Raw genomic sequence first — 26674 nt, 5'->3', positions numbered from 1 at the left:
CGGTACGTGTAGTTCGTGCTGCACTGTCGCAGCTCTTCATCGCTTTTAACTTGCAGCTGCACACAGCTGCCCTCCCCGTCGCTGGACCCGTGCCAGACGAGAATTAGGTTGCAGCTGTAGCATTGAAGGTATCGTAACAGCCGAACAAGAAAACGTGAAATTCCCTCCATATGAGTTCCGTAAAAACGATAAGCAGCGGACGAGCTGTGTAATTTCAGATTCCGTTTAGCATTGATTTAAGGACAGTAAAACGGAATTCTACGAGACAGAACGAACAGTTGGACAAACTGCCGCAAACGTAATATATTCCATCCGCGCGGAGTTGCGTGAACTAAACACCTATTGTTGAGGATGCGCTTTATAAGTAATTTCTGAAGCCACAGAATCTATAGTTACAGTTAATTGTCTCGTAACCTCCCGTTTCCTTCTATGTCACAATCTAACGACTCCTGTCATGACACCACCTATAGGCAAAACCGAATATAAAAAAGAGGAACTCAACAGAAATTGATGAGCATACAGTTGGAGATTAAAGTGTTAACCAGCGATCACTCGTGCTTCAGAAAAAAAATCTAACGTTCATGATTCTGCAGAAATATTTCAATATTTTTAAAGATGTTGAAGCTTTGATTTAGCAATGCTTTCTTTCATATATCTACCTGCAATCGGCTTGTCTCTCGTAGATCAAATCACAATTAGCTTTGTTTGAAACATTGCGCATTGTTAGATTTTTTCCTCACACCCGAGTTAGTACGGAACAATGTCTTCTGTATTGCTGAAACACCGCCTTGCTAGTATGCTTCTTTGCTCTAGTAAAATGGGACTACTTAAGTTTTCTTCGTGGACGAATTGCGCGTGTATTACTTATTTTGTAAGCAGAGTCAGTATTATTATTGGTTGGTTCAAATGGCTATGAGCACTATGAGACTTAACATCTGTGGTCATCAGTCCCTTAGAACTATTTAAACCTAACTAACCTAAGGACATCACACACATCCATGCCCCAGGCAGGATTCGAACCTGCGACCGTAGCGCTCACGCGGTTCCGGACTGAAGCGCCTAGAACCGCACGGCCACCCCGGCCGGCTATTGTTATTGGGTTTTACGTATTGAATAAAGGAGTTGCATACTGAGTACATGACGTGCTCTGTCAGATGCGTAAAATATGTAAAATTTTACGCGAAAGTAGTCATTGTCAGATGAATTGCTGTTGATTGGCCCAGACGAACCGCTAGACGAGAATGTCCAAATAGAGGACTTGTCTTCGAGTCCCGACACAAAGTCTGAGCATGAAGAGATCGACACACAGCAACAGAGCAGTCTGACAGCGATTCTGAAATTGCGTGTTTACTGGACCCAACTTCTGAAAATCGTGATACGTATGAAGGAAGGAATGGAAAACGAAAAACTGGAAGAATAAACCCCCTTCCTTTAAATGTCATACGTATTTATAATGTGTTAGTAATAATGAAGAATAAATTTATTTGATACATATAGCTTTGTATGCAACTTGCACCTAAAAAACGTAAAAGTTATCTTTGTTAGCCGGCCGCGGTGACCGTGCGGTTCTGTCGCTGCAGTCCGGAACCGCGGGGCTGCTACGGTCGCATGTTCGAATCCTGCCTCGGGCATGGATGTGTGTGATGTCCTTAGGTTAGTTAGGTTTAAGTAGTTCTAAGTTCTAGGGGACTTATGACCTAAGATGTTGAGTCCCATAGTGCTCAGAGCCATTTGAAGCATTTTTTTTATCTTTGTTAGACAACAATAAGCGCGAGTCACCGCGGATTGAAGTAACCACTGACAATACATCAGATTTCATAAACGTAGTTTACGGTCTCGCATAAAATCATAAAGGGCTTCGTATATTTGAGTGTCTCATTAAGATCGAAAAACCGCATTCTTATTGGCTGGCGCATCTTCGCTTACTCAAGTTGTTACAACAATCGGTTTGCTGTTCTTCAAGGAAACTGCAGGAAAACAGGAAGTGGTTACTTTACCTTATTCTTTCTTCTGACTGTCGCAGGAAGGTTATCCTTGATGCCTATACGATGTAAGTGGGAAGGAATTAAAATATAAATTGGTACACTGCAGCCATACACATGTTTCTGATAATTCTTTTCTTACTCTGTAAGGCTTTGGTCTGTTAGCTTAGTTTTGAATTAGTTATTGTAGACGGTTAAGACATCATTCTGTATCTGCAGCTGATATCACTGTGCATGCCAAAGAACTGGACCAGTACTTCACGTTACCAAGAACAACAACTGAACCATAAACGAAACAGAGACGTACTGAGTACTTGATCGGCGTAAACGACTGTAACCGCGAAAAATCTGAAGCATGTACATGGAATAACGTAAAAAAAAAAAACATCATGGGTATCAGATCAGCATCTACTGGACACGATGGCTTCAGAGTCGAAATGAAGCTTTTTACTTATACTACTGCCCACTGTAACAGATATCTTCAACCACTCTTTAACCACTAGCGCTTTCTCTGAGGTCCTGAAACAGGTATTAGTTAAGTAACTACCTAAAAAGGACGTTAGCAGAGCTTTAGAATATACAGTTCACGACCAGCTGAAAAAATACTGAACTACAAAGAACTTACCAGACGAATACCAATCACGAACATTGCAGTACAACGTCTCCTTCAATAAAGGTAACGGATAACCTGAAGCTCGCTATGGGTGCACAAGATGCGTCTTAGATTTCAGAAAATGCGTTTAACACAGTCGATTTCGACATTTTACTTGACGAGGTTAGCAGCCTAAATTTCTCGCCAAGTGCAGTACAATGGTTTTGCTCATACCTGACGTCTTGACAGCGACGATGACTAGGTGTTGTGTGCTGTCCTTAGGTTAGTTAGGTTTAAGTAGTTCTAAGTTCTAGGGGACTGATGACCTCAGATGTTAAGTCCCATAGTGCTCAGAGCCGTTTGAACCATTTGGAGTCCCTACCATCTTCAAACCTAAATAGGACAAATATCACTTTTTCTCCCTTAACAAAGAGTCTGGGAGTAATAATAGATGAATAGCTAAATTGGACTGAACACCTAATCGCAGTGTGCAAGAAGGCATCCGCATCTCTCCATGAGCTACAAAAATATAAAATGTTCTTCCCTCTTTACCTGAAAAAAAATTGTAAAAACATTTGTAGTTCTAGTTATTGAGTACAGTCATGTTATCCTGCAAGGTCTTTATCAGGAAATCTCAGGGCACTCGGAACTGGTTATGAATGCCTGTACTCGTTATGCCTGACATGTTCACCTCTTTGATCACATTTCGCCATCTTAGACACAGCTATCCTGGTTGTGTGGAGACAAGTGCAGAGATTTTCATACCTTCTCTCTTCTCTGCTGCCTTATCAATGTATAAAGTCCCTCATCTCTCTTCCCGCATCTCTCTCCTCGATCTTGCCTAAAATAAAAGGGCAGAAACGTCCATTCCCATCAGAGTAAAATCCTGTCCTACTCAATTGTTGAGCCACTTTTTAAAAGTCCTTCCCAGCAGCAGAAAGCCGATTCTGGAAGAACCTCCTGCATTACATTGGAGAACAGAATAACATCTCCAGCTTCAAAAGACAGTTAATGATATCTCTACTGAAGCAACATTAATGATTACCGTTGTCCCTGTATGCACTCATCTCTCCTCTACATCCTTCTTTCCAACAAATTTTTACTCATCCCTCCTTATTCTTAACTGGTGCAGTCTCCCCAAATTTCCTTTCCCAAGAATTTGCTATATCAGGAAACGGTTCTGTATAAACCTATAAATTCTTTCTATATCTGCCACTATCATTATTAACTTTATTATTACTATTATTATTGCTGTTATCACTATGAGAGGGAGGGGCTGCAGCAGTGGAAGTATTGTTATTACTAACTTTATTCTTTCAGAGTCAGTATTATTTACTGAATTTGTCACTTCAGACACTCAAAACATTTTAATACCACTTGTAATATTAACATTATTATTTCTTTAGTAACGACGATGAAATAACCCTGATTTCTTGTAAGAGAGGGCCTGATTTCCCTAATAAATAAAACGACATGACTACGCTGCTCTTGCAGTTTTATTTGGAAAACTGCAGATGACTGCAAGTTTGTTCCCTGACAGAAATCGCTGTAACTTGTAAGTCTTTTATTTGCCTTCCTGGCCATGGGTCTGGTAAATTAGATCTGCCCTATGACAGTAGTCGATATTGCTTTTCAAAAATGTGGCAAGAGTTTATTAATCATAAAATAGCACAAACAACACTAATTAAGTGAGATGACAAATAGATGATGAACTGTTGGCGCACAAGTAGAAGTAGCAAATAATTAGCACTCCACGGGATGGTGTTTGGTTATCAAAGACTAACGTTTAACTGTTTATTCTATCTACCCTGGCTCAAAATATGGATAATGCAATCTGAAATTATCTGACGCTGAATAGATTTTGATGCATTTGTTCTACACAGAAGTTACACTAGGTTGTGCAGCTGAGAACAAGTGGCGAGACTGTGATCCTGTTTGCCCTCACAATTCAGAGCAGCAATGCTACACCCCTTTCTCGATGCGTAGCGCTGTCTCAAGTGACAGCCGCGGTGCAACCGTTGGCGGAGTAGCGATGTGGGGCGCCTGTAATTCGCTATCACAGGCACGGAATATGCAAAGACACAGGCAGGCAATTTGTTAGATCGATCGCAACTACTTTCTAACAGACCTCTGAAATCTCGGCAGATTCCAGGTCACACTCCCGTTCGTCGGTCGTACCATGGACCAATTTGAATCATCTACACGGCAGTGCACACAAGGAGATCAAGCATCACGGCGGCGGACCCGATAGAATTAAGACTGTCCTCGGAACATCGAGTTGTCAGAGATGATTCAGGTCAAAACTGTAGGTACAGCTAAGACTTCACCACAGGCTCCCCAGTGAAGACCCTTGCCAGTGCTCAAATGGCTCTGAGCACTATGGGACTTAACATCTATGGTCATCAGCCCCCTAGAACTTAGAACTACTTAAATCTAACTAACCTAAGGACATCACACAACACCCAGCCATCACGAGGCTGAGAAAATCCCTGACCCCGCCGGGAATCGAACCCGGGAACCCGGGCGTGGGAAGCGAGAACGTTACCGCACGACCACGAGATGCGGGCTTTGCCAGTGCAAAAGCCGCGCTCAGGACGAGTGTCTCAAGTGCAGACCACTCATACCAAGAGTCCAGAGCATAATTTCCTCCCCAGACCGAGTCTGAAACAGAAGCAGCCATTCCTCCCCTCGTCACCTTTCCATCAAACCCCAATAACTCGAAAAGTGCACCAACGCAACTGCACCCATACGGATTGTGTGCCAACCAAACAGACTCCATCGCTACTTCTCCCCCCCTAACTCGTCTGCTCAACCTCCCAACCAGTCCTAACCAAAGTTAACACAATCCTTCCCCCTACTGGAGAAGCAACCAGACCCTGACTCGTAAATTTCCGCGCAGCAAGGAGAAGACATTATGCTCGCGATCTGTGTTTCTCACGATCACTTTAAGCAGAGTTATTGAGAGTTTTTAGGCCTAAAGGGAATACATTTATCACAGAGATTATTATCTTTACGGGCCGAACATAACAGCATGTCCGATCAGAGGCCTTGACTAAACTAAGTGCTTTTTTGTCACAACACAGACCATTTCAGAGCCACCATAAATGTTGTGCTCTATCCTAAAATTCTTCATAAGGCAGGCAAAGGGATGACACCACCTCATTGCTCCATCTATAGCGTCTGGTCCAAGATGAAAATGGAAACTCGCGGATTTTTATGGCATAGTTAAGTTAAAAAAAAACACATGACATTCTATGGCACACCGTAACAAGCCATTCACTCACAAAGTAAAATCAAAACATGGTATGTGTAACCTCGATGTATCTAAGACCTGTCTATATCAAATTCTTTCTCCATTCTCTTTCCTTGGAAGCTCGAAACCTTCATCTTTCGAAGAAAACCTGCCGTTATATCGAAGTTTCAAGAAGACTCGAGAACAGCAGATTTTACCTCTGTATACACTACTGGCCAATAAAATTGCTACCAAGAAGAAATGCAGATGATAACCGGGTATTCATTGGATAAATATATTATACTAGAAATGACATGTGATTACATTTTCACGCAATTTCGGTGCATAGATCCTGAGAAATCAGTACCCAGAACAACCACCTCTAGCCGTAATAACGGACTTGATACGCCTGGGCATTGAGTCAAACAGACCTTGGATGGAATGTACAGGTACAGCTGCCCATGCAGCTTCAACACGATACCACAGTTCATCAAGAGTAGTGACTGGCTTATTGTGACGAGCTAGTTGCTCGGGCACCATTGACCAGACTTTTCAGTTGGTGAGAGATCTGGAGAATGTGATGGCCAGGGCAGCAGTCGAAAATTTTCTGTATCCAGAAAGTCCCGTACAGGCCCTACAACACGCGGTCGTGCATTATCCTACTGAAATGTAGGGTTTCACAGCGATCAAGTGAAGGGTAGAGCGCCGGCCGGAGTGGCCGAGCGGTTCTAGGTGCTACAGTCTGGAACCGCGCAACCGCTATGATCGCAGGTTCGAATCCTGTCTCGGGCATGAATGTGTGTGATGTCCTTAGGTTAGTTAGGTTTAAGTAGTTCTAAGTTATAGGGGACTGATGACCGCAGAAGTTAAGTCCCCTAGTGCTCAGAGCTATTTGAACCTTTTTTTTTTTTTTTTTTTTTTGAAGAGTAGAGCCACGGGTCGTAACACATCTGAAATGTAACGTCCACTGTTCAAAGTGCCGTCAATGCGAACAAGAGGTGAACGATACGTGTAACCAATGGCACGCAATACCATCACGCCGGGTGATACGCCAGTACGGAGATAACGAATACACGCTTCCAATGTGCGTTTACCGCCATGTCGCCAAACACGGATGCGACCTTCATGATGCTGTAAACAGAACCTGGATTCTTCCGAAAAAATGACGTTTTCCTTTCGTGCACCCGGGTTCGTCGTTGAGTACACCATCGCAGGCGCCCCTGTCTGTGATGCAGCGTCAAGGGTAACCGCAGCCATGGTGTCCGAGTTGATAGTCCGTGCTGCTGCAAACGTCGTGGAACTATTCGTGCAGAGGGTTGTTGTCTCGCAAACGTCCCCACCTGTGGACTCAGGGATCGAGACGTGGCCGCACGATCCGTTACAGCCATGCGGATAAGATGCCTGTCATGTAGACTGCTAGTGATACGAGGCCGTTGGGCTCAAGCACGACGTTCCGTATTACCCTCCTGAACCCACCCATTCCATATTCTGCTAACATACATGAGTTCTCGACCAACGCGAGCAGCAATGTCGCAACGATAAACCGCAATGGCGATAGACTACAATCCGACCTTTATCAAAGCTGGAAACGTGATGGTACGCATTTCCCCTCCTTACACGAGGCATCACAACAACGTTTCACCAGGCAACGCGGGTCAGCTGCTGTTGTACGAGAAATCGGTTGGAAACTTTCCTAATGTCAGCACGTTGTAGGTGTCACTACCGGCGCCAACCTTGTGTGAGTGCTCTGAAAAGCTAATCATTTGCACATCACAGCATATTCTTCCTGTCGTTAAATTTAGCGTCTGTATCACGTCATCTTCGTGGTGTAGCAATTTTAATGGCCAGTAGTGTATCCAAGTTCAGTGGAAGACAACTTTTTATGTCGTAGTCATCTCTATATATGGAACTCTTTCATTTTGTACTCTGTACATCGAATTCCAGTCCCTCCCCTCCATGCGTCGATACGTCAGTGAGATCTGCGTCGTTTTGCAGTTCCCACGCCCTCCGTGCAGGTGCGAATTTCGGCAGTGTTTGATTTTGATCGGGCGTGAACAGGATGTGTCAGCCATGCGGAAATGTCTGACAATCGCTGAAAAGCAAAAGCTAATTGACAAAGTGAAAGCAGGATTGAGGGAAAAGAAAGACATTGCTGCAGATTTTCGGATTCCAGTAAGCACACTTTCGACAACAGTCAAGAATGAGAACCGCTTGATTACCACACATGAAGGGACATTTCGGAAGCGACAGCGAACGGCTGAGTTTCCAGTTTTAGAAGCGTGTTTAGTGCAGTGGTCCCGACAACAGAGGAACAATAATATGAACACTGGTGGACCCATTTTGAAAGAAAAGGCAGATTATTTTGCAGCAGCATTGGGATACGATACTTTTCAAGTGAGTATCGCGTGGTTAGAAAATTTCAGGAAAAGACACGGCATTGTTTTGCGAAAAGTGAGTGGGGAAAGAACCAGTGAACATCAGAAAATTCGTGATAAATTAAAGTTAGAATTGGAGAGGATTCTTCAGGATTACAAATCCGATGATATTTTCCACGCAGACGAACTTGGACCTTCTTACAAATGTCTTCCAGAAAAAAACTTTGACTTTCCTAGGAGAAAAATGTCATGGTGGAAACTAAACAAAGTCCGTGTCACCGTTCTGTTACCAGCAAATATGACGGGCACATAAAAACTCAAGTCCCCTAAGAAACTCCGATGTTTTTTTGGCTGTAAGTCATTCCCTGTGGAGTACTGTACATTCCGAACAAGAAAGCATGGATGAGTTCAGAAGTGTTTTGCAGCTGGTTAAATAATTGTTATAGGAAAATTACTCTTGAAAAATCGAAAAGTTGTTTTGTTTTTAGGCAATTTGAGTGTCTCCATTAAAATCCGTGACAGTACAATTTTTACAACTTAACACTATGTTGAAATTACAGCACTTATATCCAGGAATAGTCAAGAACACCAGAGAAAACTTGTATATAAAGTGGTCCAAATAAAGGTCCGCAATATTGACTATGACAACCCTAAAACTATCAACATTTCAGATGCGGTAGGAATGCTAGATAAAGCGTGGAGGAGCAAACAATTGTCAGTTGTTTCCGAAAATGTGGATTTTCGACGACAGATGAAAATGAGCAGGTGGTGGGTTTAATACTTAAGCATGTAAAATTTTAGTTTGATTGTGACAGGGATTTATGAGAATTTTGATTAAAGCTTTTATTTTGTACAGCACTACAGGAGACACACCCTGTCAGCATCCTCGAGCCCGAATTGACGAAAGTGGTGACTCACTTTAATATCACCCATGTTCATTTTGAAGATTTCGTGGACGTCGACAATGATGTCGTAGTAGCAGGAACACTTAACAGAAACCGAGGTTGTTGATTCCGTGAAGACAGCGAACGGAAAAGAAGGCGCAACAGTGACGAAGAGGAAGGGGAAGAAGGGGAGGGCGATGTCGAAGAAGCACCGCCAGAGACGGCCACGTAGGCCAAAGCGGCCCTCGACACAGGGGGTATGTGAAGAGGTGTGAGGAGGTGGAGGACGATGTGGTCTCAGCCCTAGGAATCATAGACAGTGAGAGTGACTCACGGACGATTAAAAGATTAAACCAAGCCAAAATTACGGATTACTTTTACAGCCAATGATATCTGCAAATTTTTATCTACGTACTCAGTATTATTTTACTGTATTTGATTTGTTTACAATGAAAATACTTTGTTTTAAACTTATAAATTGTTGTCTGTTTCAGAAGAAATAAAACAATATGCGTAACAATCTATCTTGATTTCTTTCTTATATTACCAAGACTAGATATAGGCCTACATCACACACATAAACACGAATAAGAATCACAGTACAGTAATCGAAACCCCTCTTTCTTTCTCTCTCTCTCTCTCTAAAAATTGGTTCAATTGGCTCTGAGCACTATGGGACTTAACATCTATGGTCATCAGTCCCCTAGAACTTAGAACTACTTAAACTTAACTAACCTAAGGACAACACACAACACATAGCCATCACGAGGCAGAGAAAATCCCTGACCCCGCCGGGAATCGAACCCGGGAACCCGGGCGCGGGAAGCATATATATATATATATATATATATCGGTCGCAGGTTCGAATCCCGCCTCGGGCATGGATGTGTGTGATGTCGTTAGGCTAGTTAGGTTTAAGTAGTTCTAAGTTCTAGGGGACTAATGACCACAGCAATTGAGTCCCATAGTGCTCAGAGCCATTTGAACCATATATATATATATATATATATATATATATATATATATATATATATATATATATATATATATATTGAGGTCTGACTATATTAAAGGTACTGATGAAAATAGCAAGAATCATTAGATTACTGAGGAAAGTATTTATATAGTTTGCGTATGATTCAGATATGTAATGTTAAGAAACTGAATTGTACCCCACGTGAATCAAGACTGTATGCCCCACAGTACAACAGATGTTGAATAGTATCACTCATAATGGCTCAGTACAGACCTGAATTTTTTCGCACTAGTGCTAATAAAAAAAAATGGCTCTGACCACTATGGGACTTAACTTCTGAGGTCATCAGTCCCCTAGAACTACTTAAACCTAACTAACCTAAGGACATCACACACATCCATGCCCCAGGCAGGATTCGAACATGCGACCGTAGCGGTCACGTGGTTCTGGACTGAAGCGCCTAGAACCGCTCGGCCACCCCGGCCGGCAGTGCTAATACTTTTTTGACCCAATTACCCCTACCATCATCAACATAAGTGCCTAACTGAACTTTAGAATGAAAAAGAATTTTATCTGAATGCTTTTATTTTTAAAAAGAGCGTATGTGTAGCTGTTTTGTTAAACCGCGAATTAATGTGTCAATGAAACAACTGGTTTTGTTTATTTATGCGGAAAAAGCAGGATTCCTGTGCAGCACTCCTCCTCCTGACGACGCTTGATTCAGCCACGCCCTGTACACTCATTTAAAATTGCGTGCATTGTAGTTACTGTTTGTAAATTACTTGATTGCAGGACTCTTTGCTTCTGAACTATCAGAAATTAGTGACTTCAGGCTGCTAATGCTTTGTTTCTGTTCAGTGACATTAGTAACTAATAATAATAATAATAATAATAATAATAATAATACCTGTACGCCCTAGCGAAGAATGTAGCACATTGTGAGCCATTTCCTTAACTACCTACAACTTGGAGAAGGCATTTTCCTGAAATATTTAAGCTTACCCTCTTATCAAGGCGCTGCCCATTCCGTTTAACTGCTTTTCCAAATCAGTGAAGTTAGTTACGAAATGGTTGTATTGTCTACATGGGCGAGGTGTTATTACTGACTGAAATGCAACAGAAGCCCGCAAGAAGGTGGCACACAGAAGCGGCAGCATGCCACGCTCTAGAGTCACGGTCGGACCTAAGCAAGCGGTCACGGTCGGCTGCTTCGGTGACAGCCGGTTCATTCTCACCGCAGCCACCGCTTCTCTTCCAGAGATAACATCTTCCCAGCAGCACACTCAGCGGTGGCAGGAATTTCCGTGGAGATGTCACCACAGCACGGAGCGGACGGAGGCACGTGCTATATTTTACTCCCTCTTTGCACGTCATTTGTGTAGAAAGACTTAATTGCGTGACCGATTTTCAAAGTTTTTGGCGTTGCAGGTGCCTAGGTGACAGTCAAACAACTGTCGCATTACTCTGTTGCTTTTCCGTTAGCTTCCCATAACTTGACTCAATTGCAGGCAGCGTTATGTTTGGCTAAATGAATAAATAACCTTAAGACAAGCGGGGTAATGTGCAGCAGTAGGAATGTTTATTGAAGCCTTGCTTAACACTGTGAGTGCGGCGATACATTGTTTCATGAGCAAGATCAGTAATGCACTCTTTGTCACACTATGTTGCTGTTCAAAGTTAAACTCCAAAAAACCGATTGCGGATAATTTTTTAAATCCACGAACCGATGTGGAAAATTTCTCAAGTCTTTAAAAAACACGCCACTTTTCGGACTTAGGTGTCCACAAACGCGACTGGCGGAAACTTCTGCAAGTGCGTGAACTCGTGCAGAAATTCTAAAAGTCCCTAGCCTTCTCACCTGAGTAATTTCAGACACTTTAATCGCAACTGGGACACCGCTAGTCAGAGTACGACTTCACTTACCGATCTTGCACTGCCAAATGACGTAATCCAAAATAGCCATTCTCATGTAGTCTCAATCTGTCGTTGAAAAAACGCACATACTCTGCATATTGATACACACTGAATCGTATAGGCAAGCGTATTCAAATACAGAGATATGTAAACAGGCAAAATACGGCACCAAGTCGGCAACGCCTGTGTAAGGCAACATGTGTATAGCGCAGTTGTTAGATCGGTTACTGCCGCTACAATGGCAGGTTATCAAGATCTAAGTGAGTTTGAACGTGGTGTTATAGTCGGCGCAAGAGCAATGGGACACACCATCTCAGAGGTGGCGACGAAGTGGGGATTTTCCCGTGCGACCATTTCACGAGTGTACCTTGAATACCAGGAATCCGGTAAAACATTAAATCTGCGACTTTTCAACGGCCGGGAAAAGATCCTGGAAGAACGGAACCAACAATGACGGAAGAGAGTCGTTCAACGTGACAGAAGTGCAACCTTACCGCAAATTGCTGCATATTTCAATGCTGGGCCAACCATTGCGAACCATTAATAGAAGCATCATAGATATGGGCTTTCGGAATCGAAGACCCACTCGTGTATCATTAATGACTGCACGACACAAAGCCCTAAGCCTTGCTTGGGTCTGTCAACATCGACATTGGACTGTTGACGACTGGAAAGATGTTGCCTGGTCGGACGAGTCTCGTTTCAGGTTCTATCGAGCGGATGGATGTGTACGAGTATGTACACAACCTCGTGAATCCTTGGATGATGCATGTCAGTATAGGACTGTTCAAGCTGGTGGACATTCTGTAATGGTGTGGGGCGTGTGCAGTTGGAGTAGTATGGGACCCCTGATACGTCTAGATACGACTCTGACAGGTGACACGTATGTAAGCATCCTGTCTGACCACATGCATCGATTCACCTCCTATGTGCATTCCGCAGCACTTGGGCGTTTCCAGCAGGACAATGCGACACGCCACACGTCCAGAATTGGTACAGGGTGGCTCGAGGAACACTCTTCTGAGTTTAAACACTTCCGCTGGCCGCCAAACTCCCCAGACATGAACATTATTGAGCACATCTGGGATGCCTTGCAATGTGCTGTTCAGAAGAGATCCCTACCCCCTCGTACTCTTACGAATTTATGGACAGCCCTGCAATTCCCCCCAGCACTGCTTCAGACATTAATCTAGTCCATGCCGCGTCGTGCTTCGGCACTTCTGCGTGCTGGCAGATGTTCTGGCGGTGCCAGTTTCTTTGGCTCTTCAGTGTAAACTACATGTGTAAACAACTGTCATGATTCACTCTTCTGCGCTCATTCCTTTCAAATATTAAAAATGCCCGTTCGATTGTCTTTTCATCATTAAATTTTACGTAATGTCTCTCGTTGGTTGCACTTGAAAGAGAAGAGAAAGTAGATCAAGATGAGATGGAAGACACGACGCTGCAATTAGATTTCCACAGAGCACTGAAAGACCTACTGACGTTAAAAAGATGGCTCATGAAGTAGACGAAATTTTCTCAGAATTAATGATATTCTTGGGAAAACAAGCCATGACAAAATTGTTCCACCTAGTACGTAGTGCGTATGAGACAGCCTAAATAATCTCAGACTTCAATAACAATGTAATAACTGCAGTTCCAAAGAAGGCACGTGCTGACAGGTGTGAATATTACTGAAACTTTAGTTCAGAAAGCCATGGCTGACAAATACTGAAATGCATTATTTGTAGAAGACTGGTAGAGTCCAACCTTGGAGATCAGTTTGGGTTCCACTGAGATATAAAAAGACGAGAGGTAATATTAAGCCTATACTTAGAACACAGACTCAAAAAAGGCAAATTTTCGTTTATTGCATTTGTAGATTTGGAGAAAGCTTTTTCCCATGTTGACTGGAATTCACTCTTTGACATTCTGAAGTTAGCAGGAATAAAATACTAGAAGCGAAAGGTTATTTTGTCTATACCCCAAACTGCAGTTACAAAAGCCAAAGGGCGTGACAGAGAGGGCAGAAGTTGAGCGGCAAGTGACGCAGGGTCATACGTTATCCCTCACGTTATTGAGTCAGAACACAAAGTACATGAGATGAAAGAGTAGTTAAGAAAGGAAATTGAAGGTCAGAGTTAAAAATAACATCCACCGATACGCCTAATTCTTACATCTGAGAACTAACCACAATCATCCACTACATTCCATGGTATAACGTCCAGACCTCCTACTCAGGCGATTAGACATTACGTGTTGAATTCTATCACATGCAAGGCAGTCCATTTTCACTCATCAGGTTGAGGTGATGTTCCATACCGTCACTTCGCAATGTCGCCCGTAGGTATTGCCTTTTCTGACACCAATGTTGCCGGGCGGAAACTTCTGACAGCAGTGATACGTGTGTGGGAAGTTGTGGGGTGGGTTCTTCAGTAACGCAGAGGGTGCCGGGTCCAGAATAATTCCTGAGCCTAAACATTTGACATTTCCCTGCAGCATACTTCAACTTTCAGTTTCTCATACTTTCCGCCTCTGTTAACTCGGGAGCACTTTTGCTAAGATAACCTGTGCGCCCTAATCGATGTCTGCTGTGGAGACAGCCCTCTATCCGTCGAGATGGGGAGCCCAAACGACGCTCTTTCACTAGCTATGTGTCTCGACCAATAATTAATCTGTACGGCGTGTGCCAGGGCAGCAAATTCTGTATTGGAATGGGGTACAAATACACTCCTGGAAATTGAAATAAGAACACCGTGAATTCATTGTCCCAGGAAGGGGAAACTTTATTGACACATTCCTGGGTCAGATACATCACATGATCACACTGACAGAACCACAGGCACATAGACACAGGCAACAGAGCATGCACAATGTCGGCACTAGTACAGTGTATATCCAGCTTTCGCAGCAATACAGGCTGCTATTCTCCCATGGAGACGATCGTAGAGATGCTGGATGTAGTCCTGTGGAACGGCTTGCCATGCCATTTCCACCTGGCGCCTCAGATGGACCAGCGTTCGTGCTGGACGTGCAGACCGCGTGAGACGACGCTTCATCCAGTCCCAAACATGCTCAATGGGGGACAGATCCGGAGATCTTGCTGGCCAGGATAGTTGACTTACACCTTCTAGAGCACGTTGGGTGGCACGGGATACATGCGGACGTGCATGTCCTGTTGGAACAGCAAGTTCCCTTGCCGGTCTAGGAATGGTAGAACGATCGGTTCGATGACGGTTTGGATGTACCGTGCACTATTCAGTGTCCCCTCGACGATCACCAGAGGTGTACAGCCAGTGTAGGAGATCGCTCCCCACACCATGATGCCGGGTGTTGGCCCTGTGTGCCTCGGTCGTATGCAGTTCTGATTGTGGCGCTCACCTGCACGGCGCCAAACACGCATACGACCATCATTGGCACCAAGGCAGAAGCGACTCTCATCGCTGAAGACGACATGTCTCCATTCGTCCCTCCATTCACGCCTGTCGCGACACCACTGGAGGCGGGCTGCACAATGTTGGGGCGTGAGCGGAAGACGGCCTAACGGTGTGCGGGACCGTAGACCAGCTTCATGGAGACGGTTGCGAATGGTCCTCGCCGATACCCCAGGAGCAACAGTGTTCCTAATTAGCTGGGAAGTGGCGGTGCGGTGCCCTACGGCACTGCGTAGGATCCTACAGTCTTGGCGTGCATCCGTGCGTCGCTGCGGTCCGGTTCCAGGTCGACGGGCACGTGCACCTTCCGCCGACCACTGGCGACAACATCGATGTACTGTGGAGACCTCACGCCCCACGTGTTGAGCAATTCGGCGGTACGTCCACCCGGCCTCCCGCATGCCCACTATACGCCCTTGCTCGAAGTCCGTCAACTGCACATACGGTTCACGTCCACGCTGTCGCGGCATGCTACCAGTGTTAAAGACTGCGATGGAGCTCCGTATGCCACGGCAAACTGGCTGACACTGACGGCGGCGGTGCACAAATGCTGCGCAGCTAGCGCCATTCGACGGCCAACACCGCGGTTCCTGGTGTATCCGCTGTGCCGTGCGTGTGATCATTGCTTGTACAGCCCTCTCGCAGTGTCCGGAGCAAGTATGGTGGGTCTGACACACCGGTGTCAATGTGTTCTTTTTTCCATTTCCAGGAGTGTAAGTCTTGTCTTTTTCTAGTCTGTGGCTAGTCTGATGTATGTAGACGGAGCGACCAGCTAGTGATTGGAGCTTGGGTTTGTATATAGGAACGTACAATGAAATTTACCTCCTTCATTCTCTCGTTACGATCTACTAGTTACGAGCTAACGCGCTGCATTAGTGCATTGGTTCTCAGCCTGTGGATGATTACTACCTGAGGGCTAAATTTAAATTTTCTGAAAGGTAAAAACAAAAGATTTTAATTGTTTTGGCCACGAAACTAAATTATTTTTTAAAGAGAATTACTATTATGACTATTTCGTAAGTCTGTAATAGCGATTGCATATGTTACCAATAATTGCACTTTTTTTTACAAATACTAACATTAATACACGGCACAGTGTGGTGGAGACAACAAGCGAAACGGAAGTAAGAACATCATCTTCCTTATATCCGTCTACTACACACATACTTTGTACAACGCATCTACGATAATAAAAAACTGGAAATCGGTGGTGAGTTCCTATGGGACCAAACTGCTTAGGGTCTGTCGGTGTGGCCGAGCGCTTCTAGGCGCTTCAGACTGGAACCGCGCGACCGCTACGGTCGTAGGTTCGAATCCTGCCTCGGGCATTGACGTGTGTGATGTCCTTAGGTTCGTTAGGTTTAAGTTGTTCGAAGTTCTAGGGAACTGATCACCTCAGATGTTAAGTCCATAGTGCTCAGAGTCATTTCAACCATTTGAACTTGATTTGTTTCTTTGTTTTATAGACCCCGGTAGCTGAGTGGTCAGCGCGACAGACTGTCAATCCAAAGGGCCCGGGTTCGATTCCCGGCTGGGTCGGAGATCTTCTCCGCTCAGGGACTGGGTGTTGTGTTGTCCTAATCATCATCAATTCAACCCCATCGACGCGCAAGTCGCCGAAGTGGCGTCAAATCGAAAGACTTACACCAGGCGACCGGTCTACCCGACGGGAGGCCCTCGTCACACGACATTTCATTTCGTCGGTTCCTAGACTTACACACTACTTAATCTACCGAACGAGGTGGCGCAGTGGTTATACACTGGACTCGCATTCGGGAGGACGGCGTTTCAATCCCGCGTCTGGTCATCCTGATTTAGGTTTTCCGCGATTTCCCTAAATCGCTCCAGACAAATGCCGGGATGGTTGCTTTCAAAGGGCACGGCCGACTTCCTTCCCCGTCCATCCCTAATCCGATGAGACCGATGACCTCGCTGTCTGGTCTCCTTCCCCAAACAACCCAACCCAACTTAATCTAACTGAAACTAATTTACGCTAAGGACAGCACACGCACCCAGGCCCGAGGGAGGACTCTAACCTCAGATGGGGAGGGGGGGGGGGGGGGCGCGAACCGTTGCAAGGCTCTCCAGACCACACGGCTACGCCGCGCGGCTTCTATGAGAGTAAAATTGAAACATGTGTCACATACGCTTAAATATTCTCGTCCCTAGTTTAGCCTCGCTGACTCCAGAGAACGGAAAGAGCTAGGGCTTTCAGACAAACATAACATCTATGCCTCAGAGGTATTCGAACCCGGTCCTATCTCGGACGAATGATCAGAAGCTCATCGCTTAGACCACTGTGCCACCGTGGCTGCTAATAAAAGCTGTAAAACTCTCAATAGAAAATGCAAACAACGGGTCATTTATTTATTTAATCGCAAGAACGAGGATGCTGAAAAAGATGAGGTTCATTCCTCATTCCGAAAATCTTTCAATTAAAAAACAAACGATATAACATCAGCATTATCCACGTGACCTAGTCTGATACTCCAGTATGTCTTCCATCAGTACAGCACAATTTTCAAATTCGCGGGAGAATTCAACTGCACAAGAAAATAACTGCCGAAAAAAAGAAATCCTAGTGCATCCTTTTAGAGGTTTCAAATTTGCTCAAGATTTATTGTTGCAGCAGAGCATATGTAGTACACGAAATGATGACATTTACAGATTAATAACAGAAGCGGTTCCGAGGTACAAGCTATCGGCCCATTCGGAAACACTTACTTCAGTACGGGGTGTAGCCTCCGTGGGCGGTACTGCAGACGCTGAACGCTGACTCCGGCATCCAGTCGATTGTACAATTGGTGAATACTGTCGTGGGATACGTTATGTCACGCCTACTCATCCTGTTCACGTAGTTCTATAAGTGTCTCCAGAACGAGATTTTCAGTCTGCAGCGGAGTGTGCGCTGGTATGAAACTTCCTGGCAGATTAAAACTGTGTGCCAGAACCAGACTCGAACTCGGGACCTTTGTCTTTTGCGAGCAACTGCTCTACCAAGTTTGGAAGGTAGGAGACGAGGTACTGGAAGTTTCTATAAGAGTTGTTGAATGACGAGCTACATGAGTCACTTCTCGTCCCATCATATCCCACACATGCTTCATTTGGAGACAAGACCAGAGATGACGCTGGTCAGGTAAGTTGCTTCACGTCTTGAGCAGGACGCTGACTCACGCAGGCTGTGTGTAGGCGGGCAATTTGCTGTTGGAACAACACATCACGTTCCTGTTGCAAGAAAGAGAAAAGAACGCGTCAACACCATTCTGCACATAATGAGTGCTTGTTAGGTCCTCTCCAGGAACACCAAAGATGAAGTTTGTTTTCTCAGAATCAAGATTTTTGTCTCTTACACTTTGTAAGAGGGCCAAGACTAAGGAATTTATTGCTAGCGCACTCGAGCAGATGTAATTTCGATGGATTGCTCACGCGCTGCCTGCGATATGTAAGCTATAAGAGAATCTCAGACCAGAGAGCAGTGTTGGCTGCAGTAGGAACTGTGTGGCAGTAGGAGTAAGTAGCAGCTAGCAGTCGTATGTGTGGAGTTGGTAGGCACGGTTGGGGCCGTCGTGCCTGAGCGATGTAGTATAAGGTAAAAACAGCCGCGCACACATGTAGTTTGTTACAATAAAATTTGTAAATTTTTTAAAAAATCTTATAATAATAATCTTAGTTACATAATTAACTTTTTGGCAATCATTCATCTGAATTTAAAGAATTTACTAATTTCTGCAATCCTTGGTCATCCCGATTATAGTAAAGAAAAATCAGTTGTTTCTTTTTATACATGACAAATCTAGCGGATTGCATTGCACTGGGCTGTGCCGGAAAAATTTCTTATAGGAGCAGATATATACGCGTTATCCGGCGACTTCATTGAGGTAAGAATTTTCAATTTATTCACAATGATCTTTCAGGACCCTGACGCAGCCCTGCTGACGTCGAACTTTACCGATTTAGATTCACAGTCAGTTAATTTTTGAAAGGTTGTATATGAACCACAATTTTTTATTCGGAGGTTACACTGAATGTGAATCATATAATTATTTTTTGCTGTTGGGAGGTTACATCGTCAGTGCTTTTAGCCGACTCAGTAACAGCGAAAGCTGACACGAGTGAAAGTAAACGAGATCACAAAAAAATCCCAGTAAAAGTGTATCTGCAAACGGGCTATTTGCAAAATAATTGCGTTTGTTTGTTTGTTTGTCTTTTTTTTTCAGTCGTCAGTCTTCTGATTGGAAGCACTTACGTCGTCAATTATTTGCTTGATGTGTTCCAATCTGTCTTTTCATTTACAGTTTTTACCCTCCACAGCTCTGTCTCTGGTAGCACGGACGTTATTCCCTGATGTATTAACAGATGTTACAATCCTGTCAGTGTTTCCCGTATAATTTCGCCGGAGAACCTCCTCAATCCTTACCTTACCCGTCCACCTAATTTTCAACATTCTTCTGAGCCACCACATCTGCAATACTTCGATTCTCCTCCGTTCAGTTCTTCTGCAACCCACGTTTCTCTACAATACAACGCTGTGCTCCAAACGTGCGTTCTCAGAAATTTCTTCCTTAAATTAAGGCTTATGTTTGATACTAGTAGACTTCTCTTACCCATGAACAGCCTTTCTGCCAGTGTTAGTTTACTTTTTGTGTCTTCTTTGCTCCCTCCATCATGGGCTGTTTTGCTGTCAAGGTAGCAGAATTCCTTAATTTCACCTACTTCATGATCACCAATCCTGACGTCAAATTTCTGGTTGTACTCATTTCTGCTGCTTCACATTTCTGTTGTCTTTCTTCCATTTACTCTAAATCAATGTATGTTATTATTATTTATAGTGTCAAAAGTATATATATATATATATATATATATATATATATATATATATGTGTGTGTGTGTGTGTGTGTGTGTGTGTAAATATTGACATAATATTATAGTAAACACTGGTCCTATAAAGGACCGTTGATTCGATGTCTCTGATTGAAAGGATCAACCGCCAGGTCATCATTACATGTTCATTCCATTTTATACTGTTCATTCCATTCAGCAGGTCCTGTAATTCTTCTTTACTTTCATTGAAAATAGTTATGTCATCAGCGAATCTTATCATTCATATCCTTTCACCTTGAATTTTAGTTCCATTCTTGAACCTTTCCTTTGTCATTGCTTCTTCCTTATATAGATTGAACAACAAGGGCGAGAGACTACATCCCTGTCTCACACCCTTTTTAATCCGAGTGCTTCCTTCTTGGCCTTCTACTCTTATTGTTCACTCTCGGCTCTTGGACATAATGCATATTACCTACAGCTTACCCCTATTTTTCTCAGAATGTCGAACATCTTCCCCATTTTACATTGTCGAACACTTTTTTCAGGTCGACAGATCCTATGAACGCTTCCATTATTAACCCAATCTCAGAACTTCCTGTCTGATGCTTTCAAGTCGTGCGGAGTGGCCATGCGGTTTGAGGCACCTTGTCACGGACTGCACGGCCCCTCCCGCCGAAGGTTCGCGTCCTGTCTTGGGCATGGGTGTATCTGTTGTTCTTAGCGTCAGTTAGTTTAGGTTAGTTTAAGTAGTGTTAAGACTAGGGAGCGATGATCTCAGCAGTTTGATCCTTTAGGAATTCACACACATTCGAACATTTGATGTCTTTAACTTAACTAAAGCCAAAGTGCTCTTCATCAGCAGATCTTCAATTTTCTTTTCCAGTCTTCTGTATATTCTTCTTCCCAGCAAGTTGGATGCTTTACCTGTCAAGCTGATTTTGAGACAATTCTCGCACTTGTATGCTCTTGCAATCTTCGGAATTGTGTGGATAATGTCCTTCCGAAAGTCAGATGGTATGACAAGAGACGCATACCGGCACATTTTACACACCAACGTGAATAGTCGTTTCGTTGCTACTTTCCCGAATGATTTTAAAATTTTGATGGAATGTTGTGTATCGTTTCACCCTAGTTCGATCTTAAGTCTCCCAAAGCTCTTTCAAATTGTGACTCTAATATGAAATCCCCTATCTCTTCATATCTACTTCTGGTTCTTCTTCAATCACGTCATCAAACAAGTCTTCCCTCTCACAGGGGCCTTCAACGCTTTCCACCTATCCGCTCTCTCCTCAGGATTCAACAGTGAAATTCCCATTTTCACTCTTAATGTTACTACCCTCGCTTTTAATTTCACCGTTGGTTGTTTTGCCTTTTCTATACGTTGATTCAGTCCTTCCGACAATCATTTCTTTTCGGTTTCTTCACATTTTTCATGCATCATTTCACCTTAGCTTCCCTCCACTTCCTATTTTTTAATTCCTAAATAACTTGTATTTCTGTATTTCTGACTCCTCCTGAACATTTTCGTAATTCCTTTTTTCAGTGATGATCTGAAGTATTTCTTCTGTTCACAAGTTTGTGTGGCCATCCTCCGCAGCAAGCATATAAATACTTGTTTTGTAAATAAAACTGCCTTTTCCTGCTGCAAGTATTTTTTCTGATACTGGTGGTTTCTTAGCAGTTACCTTATTTGTACTTTCGTTTTTCTTTCCAGCTTCTGTGATTGCGCTTTTCAGAGATTATTTCTCTTTAACTGAACTTCCTACTGAGATATTCCTTATTGTAGTATCTATAGCCTCAGAGAACTTCAAGCATTGTACTTCGTATCCCATTTCTTTGCTCAATGAGTCTTCCTCACTAGTCTCGAATCTTCAACCTACTTGTCATCATTACTAAATTGAGATCTGAGTCTGCATTTGTCACTGGGTACGCCTTACAATCCAATATCTGATTTCTGAATCTCTAGCTGACCATGATGTAATCTAATGGAAGTCCTCCAGTATCTCCCGGCCTTTTCCAAGTATACGTCCTCCTCTTGTAATTCGCTATTTCTATGTGAAATTTATTGCAGAGCTCAATTAGTCTTTAATCTATCTCGTTCGTAGTACCAAGCCCGTATCCTCCCGTAACCATTTCTTCTACTCTTCCCCTACACTCACATTCCAGTCCCCCACGAATATTAGATTTTCATCTCTCTTTACGTAGTTTATATTCGTTCAATATCCTCATATACTTTCTTTGTCTCTTCATCTTCGGCCTGCGATGTCGGCTGGTATATCTGAAATATCGGTGACTGTAGATTTGCTGTCGATTCTGATGATAGTAACCCTATCACTGAACTGTTCGTAGTAACTCACTCTTTCTTTACCTTCACACTCACGTTATACCATTTTTTGCTGCTGTTGATATTACCGTATACCGACCTGACCAGAAAACTTTGTCATCTTTTCATTTCCCTTTGCTGACTCTCATTACATGTAGAGTGAACCTCAGAATTTGCCTTTTCAGATTTTGTAGTTCACCTGCGACGTTCAGACTTCTGACTTTCACACCCTGTCTCATAGAACGTTATCCTTTCTTTGGTTATTCAATCTTTTTGTTTGGTCACGAGACGCAGTTGACTTCAGAAAGACATATTGACCTACCTAGTCCAAATGTCTTTGAAATGCAACCTTTTTGACGAAGTTTTCAAATAACTGGGCTTCAACTCACACAGGGCCAATGGTTGGAGAAAGTGGTACAATTTGCTGTTTATGAAAAACGAAAATTCCCGCGCCAGTATGGTACAAAACGATACGTCTAATAGGGGCAGTACTTTCGTCTCCAAACTCAACTGACCTCAGCCCTATAGGTTTTAGGTCTGCGGTCATCCCGGAAGCGAATTGTCCAATTATGCGGAAAATCCCTAACAACCACTTAAGAGTTAGAGGCATGTAGATGACATGGTGTGATCACTCAACTACCTTGGCCTTACTGTAGATAAACGGTTAACTTGGAGGTCGCAAGTTAAGATTTGATCATCAAAGGCTACGGCCTATTCTATCAATTATAACCGCTTCTGAAAAGTTACGCACTTTCTAACAAAGCAAAACTGATTGTCTGATGCCCTTTTAAACTTCTTGCACATTTATATAGCTTGCGGGCAAGGCCGACGTACATATGAGACGGTTGGAGATCAGGTGTTACTGAATGACGTTTTCAGCGTTATTACGAACTCTCATCGACACTTTCGCAGTACCGACATTAAACGACACACAGGCCGACGAATGACCATTCATATCATGAATCAGAAGTCCAACAAATTCTATGAAAAAGTCATATCCTCATCAGCTTATCCAATAATTAGGACACGAAACCCCCTCCATACATTTCATAAGGACCAAAAAGACACACACATTTACTGACTGCACAGATAATTACGCTCGAGACAGGCATATCGAAACATTTTTATACTTATTAAGAGCATAGCGGAAGTGGGACGCTCGAAGGGTCTTGTGGGACTAGCAGTTTATTCTGTATAATCTCCAGAGCGTTGAAGTGCTGGACCAACAACTTGTACACTTTTGTCAAGATTTACACGCAGATCCGGAAGTGACTGAAAGAATTCGCAATTCACGGGAGAAAAAGAGAGCATATTGCGTCCAAATGTGCGAAAGCCACGTGGTACACCTCCATAAACAAGTACCAGTGGATAACAAATTGTTACGTGTAACATCCTGAAGTACAGAGGGAGAGTGTTGTTCGTAGGGAATAGTGTACACTGGAATAAACGACGTTTTTTTGGTCAGTACTTCAGTCAAGTGACTGATTTTAGAATAATGTGAAGGAGTGCGCTTTAGAGACGGCCATAAGCAGTTTCCATCATATTCTACAGTTTTTGTTATTGTGTTGTTAGATATGGACTGTTTTGAACAACATATTGCGTTCTACATATTTATGTGCTGTATAATACAATAAATCGTTTTGAAATATATTGTTAATTCTTCGGGTGCAGAATTTTATGGTGAGCAAAATGCTATATTATATTTTTAGAATCATTTATATGACCTGTGGACGATTAAGCCATATTTCGACAGCCTAGCAATATATTTCACCTTGAAACACGAGGTCTTTTACCATGGAGCGTGTGGCACTTGCGAATGAACTGAGTTCCTTTAATGTCTTAACAGTTTTACCTGTATTGAATATGTAAAATTGTGTTAATTTCCAATAGCTTCAATTTCAAAATGTATTTAACTTGTAATTGTTTTTTGGTAATACTTCTGCTTAATTTGATGTAAGCTACTTATTACTGGTGTGTAGTAAAGTAATAATGCAGCAAATACACTGCTGTATAAAGTACTGACAAGATTCTGTAGATTGCAGTGATTTAAATTTCAATCGAATATTTGTTCCATGTTGTACCTTGCAGCATCTTTTCACATTTGTGAAAACCTTAATTTTCTGGAATATTTTTGTAATTTGAGATACGCATCTCAGCACATGAAAAGTGAATGCGTTCACTTAAAAATGGAGAATGGAAATTGTGGTGTCACCGCCAGATACCACACTTGCTAGGTGGTAGCCTTTAAATCGGCCGGGGTCCGGTAGTATACGTCGGACCCGCGTGTCGCCACTATCAGTGATTGCAGACCGAGCGCCGCCACACGGCAGGTCTAGAGAGACTTCCTAGCACTCGCCCCAGTTGAACAGCCTACTTTGCTAGCGATGGTTCACTGACTTCTACGCTCTCATTTGCCGAGACGATAGTTAGCATAGCCTTCAGCTACGTTATTTGCTACGACCTAGCAAGGCGCCAGTATCCGTACTATTGATATTGTGAATCATGTACCATAAAGAGCGACGATCTCCATTAATGGATTAAAGTTAAGTATTCCATCAGCTACGTCCGTTTTTCTCAATTCTAATTCCCTTGTCACGTTCCAGACCTCACGCCAGCCTGCGTGAGCTAAATCGCGTGCATTTCGGCCTCCTTTATTTATACAGGTTGGCTCTCCTGCCAACCACAACAAAAATATATTAAACTTCTACTACAGGGCTGGCTAGAGGCGGAAGTTTGAAAAATGTATCAAGACACAACTCTCTCCCATGCTATATTTCTTATTAAAGCAGGCCATGAGTGAAATTTGGGAGCAATTACTTGCGACTTAGTTGTTTATATTTGACGTACATTTATGATAACTAGGACAGACATATCTTACTGGAATGGTTCTGCTGTTGCATGATTTTACCTGTGTCACTTTTCACTACTTGATACACCCTGCATGTTTCTAGTGGTTTCCCTAAATCGATAATGATTAGTACTGGGTCGCTTCTATTCATTGGGTCAGAGCAGTACCCTGTCTCATGCTTTTACAGCTTTAGCTTGTAGGCCTTCTGTAATGGCCTCGTCATCAATGAGACTTTTAAACTTAATCTTCTTTACTTCTTTCTTGCTTAAGAAATAACAGAAAACAGTAGATGGTTACGTGTCAGAGTCACAGTCTGGATTTCTGAAGAAGGGATCTGATGATGTACTACGAGAATATACTTCTATCATTAAACGACAAATCCCTGACTACTGCGATTTTCTATTTCTTATCAAAGACATCTGAATGAGTGAATCATAACAATCTCCTACAGAGGCGGCCAAGAATTCTGCACATGTGCAAGTTGCCGCTCGCGTGCAGATTTCTGTCGCCTAGCTGCACACTTCCCCCCCACCATCACGCCATGCGGTCTGAGTGTGAAGAGGAGGGAAGGGAGGAACACCGAACACGCCTCATTTAGATGGCAATGCAGTCGCGAAAGGCCGCCTGAACATCTTGGAAGCATCTTGGTTTCGTATTTCATAGCAACATTCTGTATATACTCTGTGCAGCGCAATTAAATGGTTCAAATGGCTCTGAACACTATGCGACTTAACTTCTGAGGTCATCAGTCGCCTAGAAGTTAGAACTAAATAAACCTAACTAACCTAAGGACATCACACACATCCATGCCCGAGGCAGGATTCGAACCTGCGTCCGTAGCGGTCGCGTGGTTCCAGACTGCAGCGCCTAGAACCGCACGGCCACACCGGCCGGCAACGCAAGGCAATTAAAGGATCACTTTTTTCGAAACCCAGTAATCGCCTTCCATTGCAACGCAGAACTTCGAAATTTGGCTTCAAAGTGCCTACAACCTCTCTCTGCAATCGTGCAAAAGCATGGCACCCTGAGACGTCACCCTTGAGCTCGACGGCGCTTTAAACAGCATGATTAGACGTACGCGAAAAAAGGCTAGATATCAAAGGTTCATGTGACGTTCATGTGAAGGGGGATAATGATGTCGCATTGGCATTAAATGTTTCCTTATTTCTGTTGTACGGCACTTTTAGAAGTGTCTGACAATGGAAAGGTCGTCTCGTCCCCTCTTTCCCACACTTAACTCCTTGCTCCTGCCGAGGTTCGAGTCCTCCCTCGGGCATGGGTGTGTGGTTGTCCTTAGGATAATTTAGGTT

This window comes from Schistocerca gregaria, chromosome 7, assembly GCF_023897955.1.
Source record: "Schistocerca gregaria isolate iqSchGreg1 chromosome 7, iqSchGreg1.2, whole genome shotgun sequence".
In the NCBI taxonomy this organism is placed as follows: domain Eukaryota; kingdom Metazoa; phylum Arthropoda; class Insecta; order Orthoptera; family Acrididae; genus Schistocerca; species Schistocerca gregaria.
This window is presented reverse-complemented; position numbering follows the sequence as displayed.